Raw genomic sequence first — 15,846 nt, forward strand, 5'->3', positions numbered from 1 at the left:
AGGCTCTTTTGAAGCAGATCTTGTTTTGCACGATCATATTAATTTCAAAAAAGGTGACTCATTGAATGCATAGCAAAATATTGTTTAACTTTTCAACCGTTAGGGAACTTTTCACTTAAATTCACAAGTCAGAAAAAATATTTCTCTCACACCAAGTATTAGCAATGATGACGACAAAATGAGGTGACTGTGATATTTCATGCATAAAGAGAACAACAATGATGCAAAGTTTGCTCTGTTTTGCTTGATCCTCCCTCTTCCCTTAAACGTATATATATATTTCTTCTTCCTCCACTTCCTTTTGGCCTTTCAGGCAAGTTAAGTTTGCAGGATTTTGATGGTACTTCGGGACTCCTGCGCTGCTTGTAGGCACACTGTTGTGCTTTTTGTTCTCACTGAAGAGCAATCCTAAGACCACGTCTGTGAGTTTGCAGAGCAGGACAAGCCTGGACATGCAGTATCTCTAACTGGTCACCGGCATAGCTCTCCATGCCTCAGCTGTGCATGACCTGCACTCTTGAAAGACAGGCTGTCCCTCAGGTATTGTTCCAGAAAAGAGAGGTGGAGAGTGACGAGGGGATGTGGCAAGGAGCCAAGATTATGGGGTGTATAAAATCCAGGCTATTGCCTTTGGGGAGATGCTGGGGCAGAGGTGAGAGTCTGCCAGGGAATTGGGGGATCCCTACCACCCTACAGCGTACGGTCATGTGGGAAAGGCAGATCCCTGCAGAGATTTTGATGGCAGTCCACCCAGGAATTGGGCTGGGCATCATAGGAGCTCCACCTTTAAGCAGTTTCTGACAACTGTATATAGTGAAGAAGTGCTTCCAGGCTGCAGGAAACCATGCGGCAGGAAATGGTGAAGAGTCCCAGAAAGATCCAACAGACCCTGTGCTTTTAAAGTAGGGTAAAGAGCAGGATCTCTGTAAGAAGAACTGGATGGGCAGGAGGGCAAAGCCAAGAAATCATTAGAAGTTTCTTAGCATGATTAGATCTGAGAGAGGGAAAAGACAAAGACAAGATTCAAAAATAGTGATTCAAAGTCTGAATGTGTTGGGGTGTGGTGGAAGCTCCTCTCCGAGATATTCTAAAGGTGAAAATAAAAGATACATAAAGAATCACTAAATAGTGGTATATTCACACAGAGTATATGTCAACGCAAAATAATAAACTACAACTCAGCACAAAACTGTTGCTAAATCTCATAAAGATAAGGTCAAACAAAATATTAATAGGGCAATGAATCCTGTATATTATAAATGATTGTTCTGTAAACCCACATATTTCTCTAATAAAAAACAAAAATAATTTTTTAAAAAAGAGGCCAAGCATATAAGATTAAATATGGTATAATTCCATGTATATAAAGTTCAAAAACCTGGCCCCACTAACCTATGCTGCTGGGTAGATCGTGAGGGTCTTGGGGAAAGTGAAGCACCCAGAGGGGGTCCTGCTGGGAGCTGCCAGGAGGCTGGGAGTGCTCTGTCTCCCTGAACGGGGTGCTGGCTACAGAATGGGTTCAGTTTGTGAAAATCCACTGGACACCACCCTTACGGTATGTGTGCTCTTCTATATGTCAAAATCCAATAAAATTTTTCACGGAACGGTGTGCCTTGTTCTGGAGATCTCAGTTTAAGAAGGATTATCTAACAGGTGTTTTTTTTTAAATGCCCAGCCCTCTCACCCACATAAGTGGGGTGATCAGGGTCATGTTTCCTGGATTCCCGGAAAATTAGGAACTACGATTCAGCAAATTAAACCATTGCATCACGTAGTCCAACCCCACAGGGCCCAGCCCCAGCGCTTCCCGTGCTAGATTCAAATCCATGGGCCGGAGACAGTAACACTAAGAAGCAAACAGTGCAGTCATTGTCCCATCATTTTAAAGGAAGCAGAAGAATAAAAAGTGATAAGGATGGGGGGGGGGGAGCTATCTCTTAGCAGCTTCAAAATGGGAGCAGTATACCTCAGTTCCTGCCAAGTACTGGGTGGAAATTCATCACTCTTGCCACCTGCCAGCTCCACAGGAGTGATTAGCAGAGACGCTTGTAATGATTAACCGGCTGATGCATACAATGGGAACCCCACAGACACAAACGGTTTATCCTGGGGACTTCCCTACTCGGATGCTTGAAGTGCTGCCTGGTGTTCAGATGAGGAAGTTTGCAGCTTGGAAATCTGGATTCAGGCTTAGTTCCTATATTTTACTACAACTCACCTGGAGAAAAAAAGAAGCGTTTGAATTTAGAAAGAAAACCAAAAAAAAAAAAAGGTGAAAAATGCTCCTAGGTGGATTCCTAAGAAGAATTTCCTTATTAGGAGTTTCTATGTATGCATTGAATAGATTACTTACAGATTATAGTAGTTTCTTGGAAAGGGAGCAGGAAAAAGAATGAAGGTGGTGCTGGAACTACACTAAAAAAAAAAATCCTGAGTATAAATAAATGGAAAAATGTTACCTAGATTTAACCCTTAAGTTATCCTCACTATTTCAATAACACTTCCACTTCCTATGCAAATTGTGGATGATAATTGATACTTCCAAGTTCCCATCAGAACTGCTTTAATCAGCAATGTGTTTGCTTAAGATCCAGACAAAGGATGGGTTACATTTGCATAGAACGTGATGCTGTTCTTACTGTTTCACTGATAAGGGCATATTGGAGGTCCTTCACCTTTGCTCCTTGCTTCCTACCTCACTCAGCAAGTGTCTGTGAGCATCTTCTATATCGCAGGCCCTATTGGGGACACAGATAGCAAATGTCAGTTTCCCTCAAGGTCTGGGGGCTGATGTTCTTGCTGTGGGTGGGGCAAAGTCATTCCCTCTGGCCCTGGCTTTTGAAATTTGCAAAATTCCTCCTGGCCCTGCCACCAGCTGCCAACTTCCAGCCCTTCTTGGACTTTGGACATTAGAGCAAAGTCCTTTAAGATCACATCTGGTCATTTTACACTGTTCCTCTGACTCCTTTCAGGCCCCCATTCCACGAAATGATAAAATGAAATAGTACAAATGTATAAATTAATCCCTCATCAAAACAAAAATTTTAATCAAATAAAAGGGAAGCACAGAACTTTCCAGATGTGACTCTGAATTTCTTTCCCAGGTCCTACAAAGTGCTCTGTGTCCTTGTGTGTCTTTATGTCAAAACAGTCCCCAGCTTTACTTTGTTTTAGCTTGTGTCTGTTTCCCAGAAGGTCCTTTCCCTTCAGTTCTGCCTATAAAATTTACCCATTCTCCAACCTCCAAGTTACAATGGCACCCCCTCAGGAAACCTGCATGGTAGCAATACGGAATCGGGTGGTCTATAGACCTCTCCTCCCACCTCCAAGCTCAGTGACAGCACGTGGGTGGCTTGAAATCAGGCATTTTGGGAGAATTTACACCATGGGGGTCCGTGGACAGTACAAATATGAGTTTGATTCATTGTCTTATTGATTAGCCTTAAGAAAGTGGTGTGGGAAATGTTAATATCACAGATTAAATTTCAAGTGTGCTGTGTCTGTAGCTCTTATATTCGGACAGCACATGACTCTGAGGAAATTTTCCTCCGATATTTGAAAATTATTATGCAACTCTGCAAAGAAGCCACTTAACTACATTGATGAATAAATGAAGTCCTCACACAGGTCTTTGTTGTTTCACGTGCATTTTCCTAGATAACATCAACAAAAATGTCACTCGTTCATCAGTGGGGTGAGTGGTCTCACTGTCGGAGCTCACAGTAATCAAGAATTGACCTGTAGTCCGATTTTCTAAAATCAGAGAGCACCAGCAACCCTAAGCTGATTGCAGCTAAAATGAGCAGAAGTATTCTGTAAGAATCAACTGGCTGTGTGGAATTTGTGATAAAGGGTACAATGTGTTTTATTATTTGTATATTGTGTGCTATGTGTCCATTGGGTTGGTAAAATTCATAATAAAGATTCTGTATATGTTTCATATATGGTGTTCACATGTATGTGTGTTATATATACATATATGTGTATAACGTATAATAAATACTCTTCTTTCCTGAGAGGCAGTTTTCAGACATTTACCGGAACACGGCTACCTGTGGGCAAATGCTCACCCGCTCACCTGATCGCCTGTCATATACATCTCCAGGACTCCTTCTACCACCAATTCAAACTCTGCGCCTCGCCAGCTCCTCCTTCCTACAAGCTCTTCCTGTGCTTATTTTGCGTGGGGTTCCCCTCAGACCACATTCCTCAATCCCCGTGTGTCTCTGCGTGCTCTTGTTCTAGAGAAGTCCTTAAGTGCTTATTCTTTGTTACAGAGGCACTCTGTGCCTTAGTTACCCCATCGGTAATATGGAAACAATATAGGGATCTTCTTCATAGGCTGTTGGCAGAAAACACGTGAAGGCCTTAGCACACCAGCTCTGGGACACAGCAATAATGATCAATATCGCAAATATCTCTTGAGTGTTTACTATGTACAACACTTATTGTGGACTCTTTAAAGGAAATATTTTGTTTCCTCTTCATGGAAATCCTATGAGGCAGTCTTGTGATACATGTGATCCCATGTGCTACAAGCAAAAACTTCTAATGTATACAATATGGAAAGATACCCAGGGCCCCACTGTTGGGGTATTCAATAAGTGGTGTTAAAAATTTAACATGAAAATATGTTTTCCTATGGGACCCCCCTCTCCTCTACTCTTTTTCCTCCAGCCACTTGTCTTTGTTCTTTCCTACTCTCCTTGTTGATTTTTTCTTCCCTCACCTTGGCTTCATCCTCCTAAAAAGACAAGGAGAGGAAACATCAAATAAGGTTCTCCTTTTTTTTTCCTTTCTGTGAATATCCTTCCTTCTTTGATGATCCCTTTGTGGCTTTATTGACATCTAAAAATTGCTTTGATATAACTTGAAACTCACAGAAAAGTTGCGGGAAGGAATATGATATACGATTTATTCAAGAATTGCTTACCTTGTGTCCTATTTGCTATATCAACCTTTCTTTCTCTCTCTGTGCTGCTGCCACCAAGTTGATGCTGTCAAGGTGTCCAGGCCAAATCTACCACAAAAGCAGTGACTCACTTCTTCAATTCCTCCCTGTATTCTCGTATACAAACCAAGAAGCACTTTCTTTTTCTAATTTCAATTTCCATCCTTGTGTATTCACAGTAGATTCATACTCACCATATGCTTTCATGATTTTCATTCGTGTTATCCTGCTTCCCAGAGGAGCCATAGAACATATCTTTGACAGGTATGTATTCTGGATCCTTGGGTCTCAATGTGTCTCGTAAGCTAGAAAGGTAAGGATTTTAAAAGATAAGATTGGAGAATATTGCATATATTTAATCACGCCCCATGTGAGGTCTGGAAGAGCAATTCATAATCAAACCCAAATATTGCTGCAGCAACTGCATGCAGAATAAAAAAAAAATACATGTTCTCAGTTCAGTTCAAATCTGTTTTAGCCACCAATTGAGTTTTGGTGCCAAAATTTCAGTGATCAGAGCATCTGGCTTTTTGGATTGCATGTAAAAGATCTGGGACCGTGCTTTTTTGTTTCACTTGGTAGAGGATGGGTGCATTCAAATTAAAATGAACATTTTATAAAGAGATCAGTTTTATTTTAAATAACAGCATTAAACATAATTTCAACAAGATTTAAAACAGCAGGATGTTGGCAGCTTTTTTTCTGGGGTATAAATACTACCCCCCCCCCACCTGAGGATAATTTAAGTGTCCTTAAAGATGATAAGCCAAGACTAATGCTTCCTCACTCACCAGGAAAAGCTTCTTTAAAATTATGGGGATTTAGGACTCAGCTGTAATGAATATAGTGACCTTCTAAGACAGCACGTTTCATTATAACTATTGGGACAATATGCTGGTTATAACATTCTAAATTAAAGAATAGACAGAACTAGGCACCAATTCACCAAGTCTTACAATTGGTTCACTTAATAGTGAATAGGATCTTCTTTGTAATAGCACGTGGGTTATCAATTAAAATGAACAGCTTCCCAGACTTACTTCCCAGAAGTATTACACACTTCCTAGGCTGTCCACATGGACAGAATGAACGCTGCCCATTTAACAGCCTCAAAGAGACTTCTTATCCTTGAACCAGTAATTTTGCTATATTTTTTACAGGATTCCATTCAACATGAGACTGAATTCTTCTCAAATGCTTTTTATTTATTTGCCACATCATCTAGAATTCATGTTTCTTGAGCTAAGAGTACATACTTAGGGTTGGTTGTAATCAAACGAAGGAAAAATTTGCAAATAAGAGTTGGGATGGAACTTCATAGATATCCCAGAGATTTAAATGATTTTATGATTAACTTGTTACATATAAATAATCATTGGAATTGATTAATATCACGCCCATTTTAAAGACTGAGAAAATGAGAGTTTAAACAAATTGCTAGTCATAATGTAAGTCAGAGTACCTCAGCCAGGATTGCAACGTTTTAAAGATTCCAGCTTAAATATTAAATTGTACAATGCATGGAGGATGGTATTAAGCATTTGTCTCATTGGACTGAGAGACCAGGAATTAGTTGCAGGTTTTCAAAAAGGGCACTCTTTTTCCAAAGTAGGCAGCACCCTCATCCTGTTGGAGAAGATGCCTTTGGGTGGTGCTGAACTTAAACCAGGATACTGAAGCCCAGGGAGTTGAGTGCATCTAGAATTGGTAATGCTGCGGCCCTATGTAGTGAGGTTGGCCCCCATGCTCATGCCTTATTTCTTTTTTTTGAAGATGTGCCTGCATCTTCCCAACAAAGTGGCAATATCCACAGCTGCTTGCCTGCAGATCGATGGACAGTCTGATGTGACTTATTTAATGAGAAGCACTATGCACTCCACTAATAATAGAGGAGGCTTCAATATTTGTGGAAGTCACCTGGGCGGGCAGCAGGACCCAAACCACGCTGCTTGAAGAAAAGGTGAAATTTGGCAGTGCTCACCAGCAGGTGAGAGCGGCAACCAAGAGGTAAATGCTGCCCAGATGCCCTCACCAAGGTAAATACATTCCAGGGACTAAAACAGAGGCAGAAGGCCAGGTGTGGGCATGATGCGGCTGCAAACTGGAATCGTTAAATTTTTTAAGCACCACGTCCCAAGCTCAGACGTAAAGTTGTATTTAAATTTCCTGCCTCTGGACAATCAAAAGAGGCCAACTGAGAGAAATGTGCACTTCAAGGCTGTAAATCTGAAACTTCCTAATCCCCCCGAAAGTCCACACTAGACTTCTTGCCTCCATGGAAACAACAAAGCATTCAGCCAACTGATTGGCCTCCAATGAATTTTAGATAAGACAGCTTGGAAGGGAATGGATGTGATTTTAATGCAGAAGAAAGCGCTGGAAGGGAGGTCCGCTTGGTTCATATTTGAATAAAGCAAACAAGGCAGACGAAAGGCTGACAGCTGTAAATGACATTGTCAGTACAAAAATTATCAGCCAGTTTACAATCTGTTTGCTTATGTTGAACAAACAGACTGTGTGTGGCATCCTTCGGCCTCGGGAATGGCAGAAATACTTGCAGACTTCAGAAAAGCTATCTGCTCTCCTGCAGCCCGGCCACAATTAGATGGCCATTTGACAGCCACACTGAAAGGAAACTGTGTCCCGCCTCTCCCCACAGCCCCTCTCGACCCTTTGCTTTCTCTGTCCCTTTCTTTCTTTCCCTTCAGCTTCTTCTTCATAAGACAAGCACTGAAGTTGGCTGGGGACACTCGTCTTGTTGTATCAATGGCGTGAATTATGTTGGTTCGGTTGCTGGATCAAGTCGTTCCCTGATGTGTCTGACATTCCAAGTGGGAGATCTTCAGTAACCTAGCAAGGCCCAGCACCAACAGTCTTCATTTTTTATTCCTTACAGGAAGCAGGATCTGGGAGCCCCCTAAAAGAATGCCACTTTTTTCTTCTTTGTGCAGCTTGTCTCGGAGCCCCCTCCGCTTTGGACTTGCTAACGTTGCATTCGATGCCGCAGCAAGAAGGGCGGCAGAAGCAAGCATCAAATACCCATGTGCAGCATGGCCCGCAGCCGTGAGCAAGGCCAGGCAGCCAGATTTCAAGAGGGACTGTAAAACGGTGGACCCTACCTCTTCTTGGGGGTTGGGCCCTGGTCTGTAACCCAGCTCCCAGCCCGAAAGAACTGAGTTGTGTGGTCCCATGCTTAATCCCCTCTGTGTTCTGCAAACTCATAACACAGAAATAGCTCCCTTTGTTCGGAGAGAATGGAAAGCAAACACAGGTACTAATTTTATCCCTCATGTTCTCAGAGGCCCCCCCCTCGTGGAACTGCATCAGAGAGACTTAAGCTTCTGTGAGCCAGTGTTTTTTTCAGGGGGCCTGGGGCTGTTTGGACACGCACAGCTTTTTACCTTGCGGTGGGTGGGTGATGCGCCCCTCTGCCTCCAGGACGAGTCACCACGTACAACTACACACAGAAATGCAACACTCATGGGAGGACAACAATTGCTGATAAAAGCCAAGCTTTTGACTTGTATTTTCTTTCTCCAGTTTGTGCATTGTCATTATTTATTGCATCTCTTTCTTGCTGGTTGGGCAAGTATTCAGTTTGGATTAGATCAAGTTTTTCTTTTTTATGATTCTCTCCCTTTTTTTTTTTTTAATATAAAGGCTCTGCTTAGAGGTGCTTGGTTTATTTGATCGGGGGAAAAAATAATAATGATAGGTGAGTGTGGTGTGTTTGTAGCAGATAAAGGAGGCCTGACAGGGACACACAAAGCCGGAAGTCAGTGGTAATTACTTTTAAGCAGCGAAGCATCAAAACACCTCTTGTATGGAAAGTTCATCCAATTACCACTAACCTAGAGAGAAGAGTGACGCTTTTCATTCTAATCTAAATTGCTGTTTCTTTTTCTCTGATATGGCCATCGGTCATAAAGAGTTGGCCATCATTAAAACTGTTTGATTTGGAACCCTGTAGTGTTTGGCTAAGAGGGTAAATGCAAATTTGATGAAAGAATAAGGATAAATTTACATATCAGCCTCAGCTCACATGGAGAAAGTAAACATTCTGTTTATCTCAAGTGTCACTTTATGATTTCAGTAGAATATAAAACTGACCTTGGCCCAGTCATTGCAAAAGGCCCAAATGAAATATACGGTTGTCTAAATACGATTTACTCAAGTAGAACTTGTCAGTAAACCCTGCGGAACTTAGCAAACAGGGTTAGAGAGTGCAATGCTAGCAAACGGTTTGTTCTGATAAACTCCAAAATGAAATTCTGAAAAGAGGTCTGGTGAATAAGAAAGGGTAAAAAAAAAAAAAAATCCTACCTCATGAATTTTATGTGGTCATTGTGAATTAAAACATCCTATTTAACTAGTAGTTTTAGTGTTTATCTAAAAAATTAAAAAATAAAAACATTGAAAATCAGCATAAACTAGTGTTAACCCCTTAATGTATGGGACACTTTCACCAAATCTTGTTTCAACATTTGGGGCCAAGAGTAAGATGATGGTTGGTTTGGTGTTATTCTAGTAATTACACCTGATTTGAGGAGCTTCAACTCCCCACAGATAGTTGACATTGCAAGAGGACAATTCCTGTGGCTGTTGAAATCAACAGCGTTTGCATTTTCCACAACATTTTTAATTAGTTTTCTTCTCAAGCTAAGTCAACATTCATCACTGTGGCAAAGGACCATAGATTTTTTTTCACAATGAGGGCTTGTTCATAATGAAGGCTTGTTCATAACGAAGGCTTGTGAGGGTGCAGAAAAACATTCTGTAGCAATTTGCAGGTATCTGTATTGATATTTTACCTCTTCTTTCTCACACACAAAAGTTCACTGTGAAGAATGAGATACTTTCTTTTATTGGAGGAAAGTTGATAGCATAGGTATAGGGGTTATATTGGAGAGTCTTAGAAGATTTCTCAGCAGGAGAGGGACAAAGTTTTTGACAGAGCTAAATGCAGAGCTCTTCCCAGGATCCCTGTACAAATGCAAGCACATAGAAGAGCCGCTATAAAGCAGTGGCATCAGGTGTTACTAAAAGCACCTGGTGGCTTCCTCTACTGGAAACGCCTTGTCAGTTGAAGGTACATGTAGTTCTCTGAAAAGCTAGCAAGATTTCTGCCTACATAAATAATAGAGTCTCCAATGCAAATAGGAATGAGTTTATCATACTGAGGTGTTGAGATCACATACTGGGGGCAGCATTTGAGTCCAGACACCTCATTCAAGAGGAACATGTTTAGATGAATATGGCCAGGGCTCAGGAGGAACAGTCAATATATAAAATACAAGGATGTTGAAGGAAATGTGAAATTTTTACCCATACAGGAGAAGATGGGGCCATGACAATCAACGTCCAACTTGGCCAAGCCCTTGTGATGGCCAAGCATTGTGCTAAATATTTTATCAGCATCACTGCATTTAGTCCTCAGATCCTTAAGAGGTAGATGATAAGTAATAATGATATTCCCATTTTACAAATGAGGAGACTAAGGGAAAAAAAAAAGAAATTTGTCTAAAGCCTCTTAATAAATGGCAAAATCACTCCAACACAGCACTTAGGACCATGAAAACCTATGCCCTTAACTGCTACACTAGCTTGTTTTTTGTTTGAATAGTTCCAAAGTAAATAAAAATTGACCAATAAATGAAAACTACTGGAAGATAGCCATAAAGAAGAATATAGATAAGTTTTCAGAAGTAGTGTGTTCCCATCACCAGAGTTGTTCACACAGGGACCAAAAGACCATTCATTAGTAAGGAGGATGGTCCAAAGTATTGACTGCAATTCAGTGGCTTTTATGTCTTCTTTCAACCTGATTGCTCAGATGTGATAACTCCGAGACTCCATGAACAGGATTGGAGGCCCTGTCTAAGGCTCTGCTGGTTGAACATTGGACAACTTGGGCAGGGGCAGGGATGGGGAGGGGAATACTTTGCATTCACAGACACCATGGATTGGAATATTTATTATGACAATTTTCCTTAAGATATTAATAAGGGGCCTTAAGGGGGAGCATGCCTCAAGTTTCCATTGCTCCATCAGTGATGCTACCCATACCTGATCTGGGAAGATAACTGCAGAGTGCAGACAGCCAGGGATAGAGGGACCTGAGGCCAGAGGCAGGAAGACAGTAAAGTGGTTACAACGATGCTTCAGTGACAGAAGGTGAAGTTCTGACGGTGGAGACGGGAAGATGATGGAAAGGGGAACTATTTCAAATTTGCATCAGCTCAGGAAAGAGGTGTTAGGAATTAACACCTATCTAAGAGTACTGGTAAGTTTAGAGAAAAACCCAGAAACAAGAAAAAAACAAGAATGAAACCATAACCCTGAGCAGTACACACATTTAAGTAGCTGGTAGAGGAAACTAAGAGAGGATTTTCTGTAGGTATCGAGTGATCTGCAGAGGACAAGTAGGTTAAGGGCTGAGAAGAAGTTGATGACCTTCACAATTGTAGATAATTGTTGGCCATTAGGAGATTAAGATGGAAGCCAGATAGATGCGTTATGGAATAATGGCTGGTGAGAATGTAGAAATAGTGAATATAGAAGTGGCATTGAAGAGGAAATACATAGAACTCTAGTTAGAGAGTGAAATAGGACAAAGAGAAGGTTTTTTTTGTTTTTGCTTGGGTAAAAGACATATTGGTATGATAGATGACTCATCCTTTATACCTCACATGTCCCTGTAGTATCGAATGAAAATTTGCTGCCACCTATTGATTGCGTGATTATGTCCCATAATTCTTAGCCCAAGGCACTTAAAACAACAGGACATTTTTCTTGGAATAAGAATTAGTCTATTGGGCGGGCCGCGGTGGCTCAGCGGGCAAGAGTGCTTGCCTGCCATGCCGGAGGACCCCGGTTCGATTCCCGGCCCCAGCCCATGTAAAAAACAAACAAACAAACAAAATATAATAAAATAAGAAAAATGTTTAAAGATGTTTCCCTTTCTTCCTCCCTTCCTTCCTTCTATCCTTCCTTCCTTCTCTCTGTCTTTCTTAAAAAAAAAAAAAAAAAAAAAAAAAAGAATTAGTCTATTTTTGGTCTTGGCTAGTTTGGAAGGATGGTCCTGCTTTTCCAACATCTCTTTGCAATATGTAAGAACACTAAAAAAGGCCAAGGCACTTTATAAGTTACTCATAAGGCATGGCAATTTCTTGAACCAGTGTGTCCCAAGTTCCAATTTTGCTTTCAGTGTGTCCCACTTGTATGTCTCTCTGACACCCGCAGAGAAGCATGGGTGTAGTGGACCCGAGGTGACGGACGCCACCCTCTGCAGTCCACATCTTCCCCCGGCCATCGAGGGCTGAAACCGGTGCTCTTTGGGACCAATAGTTAAAAAAAAGGAAAAAGCAGCTAAAACTATTCTGCCCTTCCATTGCATCATTATTGAACTCTTAGGAGACAGAATTTTACAAAACGAAAAGCATGAGATATTCAAATGTGATAATACATTTCTCGCTGATTTCCAAAGTAACACATTTATTAAAGTGAGCAACGGCGGGATCATGAATGATTTCATTACCTTCTTTGCAATGCTCAGTGCTTAAATGAACCACTGCTATTATCTTTTCGTCCTTTCTGCATTTTCTCTGCATATACATGCAAGTTATTCTAATTCAGACAGTGAAATCTACACTGCTCAATGTGTTGGAGAAATAAATTAATCTATTCTTTGGTAATTTTTCTCTTAGAAATATATTGTGAATAGACCCCATAGCTGAATGCGTTTGTCTATATCATCTTTATATTGTTCCACTCTAAGCATATATCATGATTTGTTTAGACTATTTTGCTGTTGAATATTTATATTTATTTAATTTATTTTTTGGCAATTATTTATAATGCTATGGTGAACATCTTTTCTCAAGCCTCTTATTAATATTTGTAGATTAATGTAGTACCTTAACAACATATATCCTACTTTATAGAGAATGTATATTTAAGTCTTTTGCATTGATTGTTAAATTTTCCCTTAGAATGGTTATTCCACTTTACAATGTCATGAGCTGGCATGAATGCCCATTTTTCTGCACTTCTACCAAGTGCTGGGCATATTCATTAAAAAGGAGTATTTTGATCCATTTTATAGAATAAAGGTTTAATACATATATATATTTTATATGATATCTTTTGGTGGTAAATTTGTTGAAATTTCAAATTTGCATATGAATACAAATGACATAAAAATTGTTTCATATATTTACCACAACTTTCTATCCCTTCTTCAGTAAATTGTCCATTCATATCTTCTGCCAAATTTTCTGTTGATTTACTGATGTGCTTATTTTTTCTTATTGATTTGTATAATTTATTTATATAGTGAAGCCATCCACCTTTCGTCTACCATGTATATTGTGGGGTGAAATTTGGTACTTTGTGTTTTAAATATAGCACTAGTTTAAATTTACTTGGTGATATCTTTGGTTGCTGTTATGCTTGCACAAGACTTTCCTATCCAGAAATGATCTATTCTTCTATTCCCTTGATTTTTTGTACTAATTCTATTAAATGCCAGTGTTTATCTTTTGTCTCCTTAGCTTTTATTCTTTCCTTTTCCTACTGTTTTGAAAGATACTCTCATCACATGTGGAAATTTTATACTTGCTGGGTTTCCTGGGTTTCTATTCTATCCCATGCATTTGTCTATTCTTATATTGCTATCACACTGCTGTAATGATGTGTCAGCTTTATCCAGTAATAGCCTTTAGAGGAAAAGAATGGCAATCTCATAACAGTAAATTTAACATGACTTGTTAACAAGGTCTCAGAAGGAAGTATCGAAAGACTCGAGTTCTTATTTAGGCATTGCCACTACTTTACTGGGTGATATTTATCAAATCTCCTAAAATTTGAATCTTAACTAATTAATTTTGTCCTCGTTTAAAAAGTTAGATTCTCCATGCCTAAAATTGGGGTTATAGCACCTTTTCTGCCAATCTCCTGAGTATCGCATGGTCAAATGAGTGAAACTCTACCAAAGCACTTAAAATTCCATCTCAAACATTGCTGTTTATCAAGTCATTTTTCCATCCAATGTCAGAGTGAGGGGGACATCGGATTTCGAAATGTTGTTTTAATAAATGTGCACCCCCGTCTTGAAATAGAGAACAGAAAGTGTGTAGGGGTTTAGTTTTCAATCCTCATTAATAATTTAGAAGCATCATTATTAGAACTTCTTGAAGAAAGAAACACTTCAGAAAACACTTGAAGTATCTTTATTTTTTGTTCTTAGGAGGAATAGCCTATTTCTAGACAAATCTTCAGACTGAAAGTGTGTGTTGCATTTGCAGGGTCCTAAATAAGCTTCAGCTTGATTAGAACTCTACTACTGAACTATTTAAGTGAAGAGGTGTTGTCCTTCAAAAGTAACTTATGGGAAGAGGTCACCATAAAAAGTTGTTTTCTAAATGAATGCTTCCTTTGTGTGCATGTTTGGATGAAAAACATCGCCATCAAAAGATTAATTGAACAGGAGAGGAAAAGGCTCCTAAGGGTCCAGGGCATTGGGAGCAGTTCAGAGAGCACATCTTACACCCCCCCCCCCACCCCAGGTGCAGCCTTAACCCGTGGGCGCTGCTTTAGCTCCCTGTGTGCCATCTTTACCTCTCTGGTGCTCAGGCTCCATCTATACTTTGATTTCCTCATTTGCAAGCAAGGGTGTTGGGTGGATTCCCTTCACCACCTCTTCCCTCCTGGGATTTGGTAACCCTCAGCATCCGGTTCACTGAGGTCACCTGCAAGCAGTGCTCATCCACGATAAGGAAACCTGAAGATTTGGAAGGTGAATGTGAGTTCAGCAGGGCAGAGACCTCCTTGTTCCCTCCAGCACCTTCCATGAAGCCCCAGCCAGCACCCAGTGAATGCTAAGGGAAAGAATCATTAAATGGAATTGAGTGGATGAAAAATAGCACAGCTGGAGCATGTCAGGGATAGAATTAGAAAGAAGATGTTTATACTTCCACCAAGTATTAGAATCTTGTTTCTTGCTCTCCTCTACCTCGACCTCAGTGGAAACTTCCATCGCACCTGGGGTAAAAGCTGGCAGGGCCCCTCCCCTAGGCAGACCTCCCACCAGGCCTTATTTGTCTGTGCAAACAACCCGTCTCCCACCTTGTTTATTGGGCCAGCAGGGTAGGAGCCTGGGAGGCAGCACTTCAAGGCAGAACACCTCTCCAGGGCAGCATTCTAGGACCTCGCCCTACCTCTCTATTCCCCCCGCCCCACCTCCAATGTGCTTTTCCCTTGAACTCGGATGTGGCTCCCATCGGAACCTATGGGCACTGTCCCTCCATCTCAGCATGGCTCAAAGTGATCGGGTTAGACAGATGCCCAAACTTTCTCCCAACCATCAGATATGCCCCTATTTCTCCTTTTTCAAAAGCAGCGTGAACTGGGTGTGCTGGAAGCTCCATTTACCTTGCAGAGGGGATGAGAAAGCAGCTGGGGTGGCAGAAGGGTGGGGCAGGGCAGAAGGGCCCCGTTCATTATAGTTGCCTTTTCATGGCATAGGATTATTTTCCCTTCATTTGTCAAGAAAGGGGAGCCAGAAGATTAGAGGCAGGTACACTGGTCAAACATTCCCCAGACCCACCCGCACCTCCAGGGGTGCACATGGGAACCCCTGAGCTAGGAGAATCCAGAGTCTAAGACACCTGGGCCAGAGACCAAGTTGCTGGATTCTAAGAACCACCCCTCTCCCCACCCCAACCCCCCTGTTGATGCTCCCACAGCCGATGTGCATTGCGTGGAAAAGGCAGCTGCATTACCTTGTTCTTAAAGGTGAGTAGTGGAGATATCCATAGCATTCGGGGGAGACTGGGGGGAGGTCCCTTCACCACAGCATGTGACTGCACGAGGTTTGCAAAGATCAACAGCCCAGA

This window comes from Tamandua tetradactyla, chromosome 1 (assembly GCF_023851605.1).
Source record: "Tamandua tetradactyla isolate mTamTet1 chromosome 1, mTamTet1.pri, whole genome shotgun sequence".
NCBI classification, from domain to species: Eukaryota; Metazoa; Chordata; class Mammalia; order Pilosa; family Myrmecophagidae; genus Tamandua; species Tamandua tetradactyla.